We start from the raw sequence: 7,811 nt of genomic DNA, 5'->3' as shown, positions 1-7,811 counted from the left end.
ACTAAATCGAGCATAGTTAGACCTACTGTAGCTTCAAATGAAACCTAACAAAATTCAGATGATACAGCAATTTGTTCAGTTTGATGGTTTGCAGGACGAAGATCCCAACGCTCACTTGGCAAACTTTTTGGAACTATGTGATACATTTAAAATTAATGGCATTTCTAATGATGCCTTTCGCCCTCGGTTATTCCCTTTTTCATTGAGAAACAAAGCTAAATATGGTTGAATTCGTTACCACGAGGGTCAATCACTACTTGGGAACAAATGATTGAAAAGTTTTTATTAAAATATTTTTCGCCAACTAAAACGGCTAAATTACGTAATAATATCTCTTCTTTTGTGTAGATGGATTTAGTAACACTCAACGATGCATGGGAGAGATACAAGGACCTCTTGAGAAGATGCCCTCACCAGGGGTTACCACTCTGGCAACAGGTTCAAACGTTTCATAATGTCCTGAATCCTTCGACTCGAAAAGTGGTTGACGCAGCCGCTAGTGGGACTATCAATAATAAGACACCTGAAGATGCTTATGAATTTATAGAAGAGATGTCACTGAATAATTATCAGTGGCAAGTCATGAGGACAAAGCCAACAAAAGCAGCCGGCATTTATAACGTCGATTCGGTCACCATGCTCTCTAATCAGGTAGAACTCTTGAATAAGAAAATTGACGGTTTTCTTAGTTCTTCACAGGTTCACCCAGTAATGCAGTACGAAGTAAGTGGAGGTGGATCGAGCAATCCAGATTACCAACCCTATGGCCACAACATGGAGAACGAGCAGTTAAATTACATGGGTAATAATCCTCGATCTCAAAATAATCCTTATAGTAATACTTACAATGCAGGTTGGAGGAACCACCTAAATTTCTCATGGGGAGGCTAAGGAAATCGGCGACCACCACCACCTCCAGGCTTCCAACAACCACCCTACAAACAAGAGAAAAAGCTGAACCTTGAGGAGATGCTAACAAAATTCATCTTGGTGTCAGAAACTCGTTCTCAGAATATCGAGACAGCACTTACAAATCAACAAATGTCGAACCAAGGGCTCGAAACTCAGATAGGTCAGCTCGCTAAATTGATATCTGAATGACCATAAGGTAGCCTACCGAGTAACACTGAATCTAACCCAAGGGAGCAAATCAATGCAATTACCATTCAAGATGAGGAAGGGTTAGTTGCACCTGAACCAGAACAGAGGCAAGAAACTGTGGTAAGTAAAGGTAGGGGTGAGGTGGATCACAACGACCAGAAACCGGTAACTAAAGAGTACAAACCTCATGTGCCATACCCAATCGTGGCAAGGAAAGACCGCACAGAAGAACAATTCGGTAAATTCCTTAAATTATTAAAGAAGTTACATATTAACTTACCGTTTATTAAAGCTCTTTCGCAGATGCCAAATGCAGTCAAATTCTTAAATGAGCTTTTAACAAATAAGCAGAAGTTCGATGAGGCGTCGCATGTGGAACTAAATGCAGTTTGCTTAGCCATACTACAGAATAAGCTGGCCAACAAATTAAAAGATCCAGTGATTTTTACGATTCCCTATTTAACTGGTAGCCTAGACATAAATAATGCTTTGTCTGATTTAGGGGCTAGTATCAATGTCATGCCTTACAAAATGTTTAAACAAATAGGTCTTGGGAAACCTAAACAAACTAGGATTAGTATTCAATTAGCCGATAAAACAATCTGATTTCCTAGGGGGATTATTGAAGATGTAGTCATTAAAATTGACAAATTTATATTCCCAATTGATTTCGTTGTTCTAGACGTAGAAGAGGATAGTAACGTTCCTTTAATTTTAGGGTGGCCCTTTTTAGCAATCGCTGGAACAATAACTGATGTTGGCATACGTGAACTCACACTTCGTGTGGGAGACAAAACAATCACCCTTTAAGCTCGTAATTCGAGTAACACATCGAAAATTGAAGGGGGTTGTATAAATCATTCTACTAAAACTGACCATGTGGTGCAACCTACTTTACACGAAATAAGTGCGAAGAACCTACACGAGCCATGTTCAAGCAACAACAAAGGACCTATCTGTGAAGACTTAAGGCTACAAATCGAAGAACTAGATGAATGGCGGACACAGAAACCAAGAACACCCGATAAACTGAAACCAAGCTAGGACGAGCTCAATACATCACCAAATCAACTTAAGGTTGGAGACAAAGTACTACTAGATGCAGCAGACCCTCGCATTACCACTTCTGAACCTAATAAAGAAATTCCTCTCACGGTACTCAGTATTTTCCCATATGGTACAGTCGACGTAATTCACCCCAAATTCAGAACTTTTAAGGTAAATAATACTCGTCTTAAACCTTATATTGATAAAGTTGATAGCAAGGATGAGGAGTGTAAACTCCTTGAGCCACCATGATTACACATCAGAGAAGTAAGTCAAGCTTAGACTATAAATAAGCGTTATTCAGGAGGTAAACCGAGCACTGATAGTAATGATTTATTTAAATTCTAGTTTTTCACATTTAACCTACTAACTGAGTCTTGAAACACAGGGTTTTCCCATCCACATGGCCAGGCACACGGGCGTGCCTTAGGCCGTCCACATACTACAGGAGGAGACACGGCTGTTCAATACGGCCGTGTGAAAATAGGGTAAATTTTTTTTCGCCATGGCCGTGTGATAAGGCCGTGGGTGAAACTGCCAAACCAACATGGGCGTGCGGCATGCTCGTGTTTTAAAACCGTAGGCGGACCTGTCAAATTAGCACAGGCATTCGACACACCCGTGCCCAGCCTCCATGGTCGACACTGTCAAACTAACACGGGCATGGGCTACCATACACGGGTGTGGGAGAAGCGAACAAAGCATGACACGACCGTGTGTACCCATACGACCAAGGAACACAGGCCTGGGGCGAATGTCAGACGCGCCTAAATTTAAAATTCGCGAAACACACGAGCAAAAATTAGGGCACACGGGCATGCCCCACGGCCGTGTGCCCATAAATCTATATAAACCCCTCACTATTCGTCATCTTCCTCCCCAAAAATCCCTAGCCCTAGCCACTGCAACTCACACACGCCCTACCTGCCAAGCCCGTACGCCGCCTACAACTTTATTTTCGACGACCCAAGCTTCTCCCTTTTGTGTTTGTTTACTCTTTTCTCTTTATTTTCCTTAAATATTTTGCCTATTTCTTGTTTTCTCTGATCCATTTGACTATTTTAATCTGATCCATTTGACTATTTTAAGTTAACATTCATAGTAGAATAATAGAAATACTCATGCTTATTATTAAAGAATTTTACTATTTTTCATATTACATTCATCCATCTTTCTCATTTCCATGGATTTTATGCTTACCCACATGCACTAACGCATTAGATATTCCCGTAGCATTATTCTCATAGTCCTATTTTAATATATTTGCTTTAGTTGTTTTACTTCATCTTGTATGTGAGTCTCATGAAATATTCCTATTTTGTTTTGTTTTTCCATGCTATTCTTGGGACATATTGGTTGAACTTTGACTTTTCAATGCAGATATACAATGTCATCCTCACGTGGAAAGAAGACCGTTATCCCCACCTCGAAGAAGAGGAAATGAGTAACGTCATCCTCGGGTCCTACCGCTGAGATACGTCACCCTTTCCTTGAGTTCCTCTTCGGACCCCAAGAGGAGCTATTTCAGACATTACGGGCCTGACACCTAGTTGTGGGCTGCTACATTAACTGGGCCGCACTTGAACAGATTCAATTGGCTGATGCGGTCTGAGCCCTCCTAACGACTGACCCGTGGGGGCTCTTCTTTGAGATCGTCGAGCTGACGTATCTCGAGTTCACATTGGAACTCTGCTCGACGTTCCATCTTTAGTTTCGCCTTGGTGGTCTAGTGAGCCAGTTGAGCGTACCCGAGTTCGGGATTGCACTAGGGCTATACACGGAGGAGTTCATGGATGACAATGAACTCGACACCCTCCACCGTCACATCCACTCAAAGCGCTGGAGGGACCTCGTCCTTGCCTCGACCACCTATGATCCTAGCTGTTCCAAGGCATCAGCTCTCCCTCCATCCTTGAGGTACCTACACACCCTCTTGGCTCACACTCTGAAGGGATGACGAGAGAGCATCGACATTGTCACCACCCACGATGCCTACTTCTTATGGAGCATGGTGAACGGACACGTCCTTGACCTCGCCTACTTCATCACCCTCACCATCCGCCATCAGACGGAGCGACATCGGAGGGGGTTCATCTCTATTGGGCCCTATGTGACTCGATTGGCACGACACTTCAGGCTCCTCAACACAGCGGCACAATTATCCTTCCTCACTCTCATCGGCCAGATGTCCCTACAAGGCATCTCGAGCATGCTAAACATGAGGATGATCAAGAAACAACGTGGCACCTACCCTCCTCAGTACTGCCTCGTCCAATCCACTGAAGAGAAGGACCCAGAGGACATTACTGATGATGTCCCTCCACATCATGAGGACCCACTGTCTCAGCCACCATCCACCCATCGTCCAGTTCATGCGGCGGATTCATACTTTGACATCTCTGAGCGCCTTACACGATTTGAGCAGTAATGTTTTCAGCGCTTTGATCACATTGATGCGACTCTACATCAGATTTGTCAGTACTTCCACATCTCATCGCCACCACTACCTCGCGATCCATTCGGCGATGACAATGTTTAAAAACTTTTTATTTATTATTTTTATTTCCACTTTTATCTTTATTTATCTTATTTAAGTACTTTTTATTTCATTTTCCTTTATTATTATTTTAATCTTAGTTTTTATCATTTTTATTGAATAATTTATAGTCTCGTCTATTTCATTACAAGTAATATGCTTCCTTATATTTCTTAAAAAGTTCCTTATTCTATCACAATTATAAGGAGCTCTAAATCTCATCATTGCATAGGAACTAAAAACTCCACTGGCAAAGGTTCTGCATGACTTCCATGTCCCACTCGACCATAACCATAGTGACCACCAGATATAATATTCTTTTGGCGCAGGACTTATGGACTAATGGACCTCAACCACCACCGGAGTATCTTCCTCCACTCTCATCATTTGCCCTATAGCTGATTATTCTCCATAACTCCAAACCAAGGAGTTCATTCATCAGTCAGGAAGTTTCACTTCTCTCCCTATCTTATGATTATTTATCTCAATATATCTATCTTTGTACATTGAGGGCAATGTACATCTTAAGTGTGGGGGTTCTTTCATATCATTGTTAGAAATCCCTGAATTTTGTCTTATTCTCACGTGAATCATTCATATCACTATTAGAATGAATTTTAATTAATTTATGATTTTTACTAATATGTCTTGAATTAAAATATAAGCATTTATGCATTGATTGTTTAAACTTTAAGACATTAGGGAATCAAGCATGATAAGTTGGTTTTTGAAGAATTATAAACTTTTAGGTTGTTTCCCTAAGTTTAGGTATTATCGTGAGTTGAAATTCACAAGTTTAAACATCAAAAGCCATAATTTTTCTGAGATCTTGAGCCTTTAGAGCATATTTTATTTCTTTCATGCTCACTTTTATTATGAGTGTGTTAGTATTAATTTGTTATTCTAGAACTTGCTTGATTATGCATGTTAAGACCATACCATTTGATTTGATATGTCGAGATGATAAAGGCACTTAGGTTTAACCCACTCACTCCACAAAAGCCTACCTTTATGATTAACCCTTAGTAAACCCCTTTGAGCCTAAGAAGCCACTAATTGATTTACCCTCAATATTAACCCATAACTCGTTATTGTTGAAATCCCCTAATTTGATCCCTATTTTTGTCGAGATTTGATTTGAATTAATTGCTTAGCTATGTTTTATTCTTAGTTGCAACAATTAAGTTCTATGTTATTTGACTTGTTCTAAAAAAAAGATATATATATATACTTACATACCTATTAGTAGTAATTCACCATTCTTGAGCTTGAGTGTTAATTCCATATTTTGAGAAGAAGCTCACTTGTATTCAACTGATAATTAGTTATTTTTCTAGTTAGGTGATTTCTTCAATTCAATCTCGATTCTAACCTTTTCTTTAAACTTGTGACCACACCCCTAGCCAAAGCCACGTTACAACCCTCTAAAGACTTTTTTGATTGATGTATCATCTTAATATCTAGTGGTGGAGATTTGATTTTCATACAAGCCAATGGTAATAACTTTTCATACTAACTAATGAGTGCTTTATTTGATGTCTTTAAACACCTCGAGTGATTTGAGTGAATCTTTAGTGAGGATGTTAAACTCTGTGATATTTTGATCAAAGGTAATCACTTAGATAATAGGAGACACCTATGTTTTCATGATAAAATAATCAACATGGAATGTTTGAAACTTTGATGTTCTTTTAGTTGAATTTTCAATGTATGAATACTTATGGATTATTTTGAGATATTATTGATAGTGATTACAAATTGAGAAGAATTTATTTTGATTGTGAGTTGAGGATTTTGCTTGAGGACAAGCAAACACTTAAGTGTGAGGGTATTCGATAAACCGTAATTTATACATATTTTTATCCCATGCTTAACACATTTATTAATGATTTCTCCTTAGATTTGGTGAACTCGATGCTCCTAATTCTTTAATTTCATGTTTTATACTTAGGTGAGCATAGGGGAGCCAAAAAAGCGAGAAACGGGCCGAAAACGGAGAAAATGGACCCACATAAGAAATCAACACGGCCTGGACTTCCTCACACGGGCGTGTCACACGGCAGTGTCTCTTTGATAGGATCGAAGCACGACTTACACGGGTAGACTACACGTCCGTGCCTATTCAACAGCCTTGACCACGGGCTGGAGTAATCGTACACAGGCGTGTCCCTATCGAGCCCAAGTATAACCCTATTCAGAAAAGGCCAATTTTGAGGGCTCTTAGGCATTCTAAAGCCTATTTAAACACCTAAGGAGGCATTTAGAAGGGGAACATGGAGTAGGAAGTAGGGAATTACTCAAGGAAAGCTGATTGACCCATCTCAGAAGCTGGAATCATCATCAAGACTGAAAATCTCCCTTGAAGTTCCTTTAGGAGTTTTGGATTTTCTTATGTTTTGTTATCATTATGCTTTTGAGATGTTTTATTTCATAAGTATGAACTAAACCCCATAAATACCTAAGGGGAATGAAACCTAAGATGAATCTTGTTATTATTATCTGAATTATATGATAAATATTTGACTTGTTCTTAATTATGTGTTCCTAATTCTTGTTTTAATATTCTAGGATATTGATTCAAGTTAATGCTCTTATTCAGAGGAGGAATAGACCCTGTTTAAGAGTAAATTTATCATAATTAAGCGGAGTTTATTGCACGCCCAGAGATAGGGTGATAAGATTTTGCCGGATTAGGGTGAAACCTAATAAGGGGATCCATAGATCGAGTTAATGCAACATTAGGGCTTTAATTAGAAAGAGATTTCAATTAATCAACCTAGGGTAAGACGTTATTAGTCTCAAGAGAGATAATAATATAACTTAGGGATTTTTACGGATCAAGTCAAATGAATAAATCGTCTAGTTTAGAGTCAAATAACAAGTAAAGTCTAGGTGGATTTTTCCTTAGGTATTGTCTTAATCAATTGAATTTTCCCAAAAGTATTTTCCCAAATTTTCTTTCTGTGCATTCTTAGTTTAGTAATTAGTTTAGATAACCAAATCCCTTAATTTTTAGGCTAGATAATAAAAAGAAGGTAATTACTAGTACTCTTGGTTCCTTTGGGTTCGACAATCTGGTCTTGCTAAAGCTATACTACTGTTCGATAGGTACACTTGCCTTCATCGT

General features: G+C 39.1%; 1 non-coding gene across 1 annotated transcript; it reads right to left on the bottom strand.

The window, feature by feature from the left end:
- Positions 1–315: 315 nt before the first annotated feature.
- On the bottom strand, positions 316–422 carry LOC121206806 (small nucleolar RNA R71). Its single transcript, XR_005901978.1, has one exon. It is a non-coding gene; the product is annotated as a small nucleolar RNA R71 (small nucleolar RNA).
- Positions 423–7,811: the final 7,389 nt, after the last annotated feature.

Source organism: Gossypium hirsutum, chromosome A09 (genome assembly GCF_007990345.1).
Source record: "Gossypium hirsutum isolate 1008001.06 chromosome A09, Gossypium_hirsutum_v2.1, whole genome shotgun sequence".
Taxonomy (NCBI): Eukaryota; Viridiplantae; Streptophyta; class Magnoliopsida; order Malvales; family Malvaceae; genus Gossypium; species Gossypium hirsutum.
This window is presented reverse-complemented; position numbering and strand designations above follow the sequence as displayed.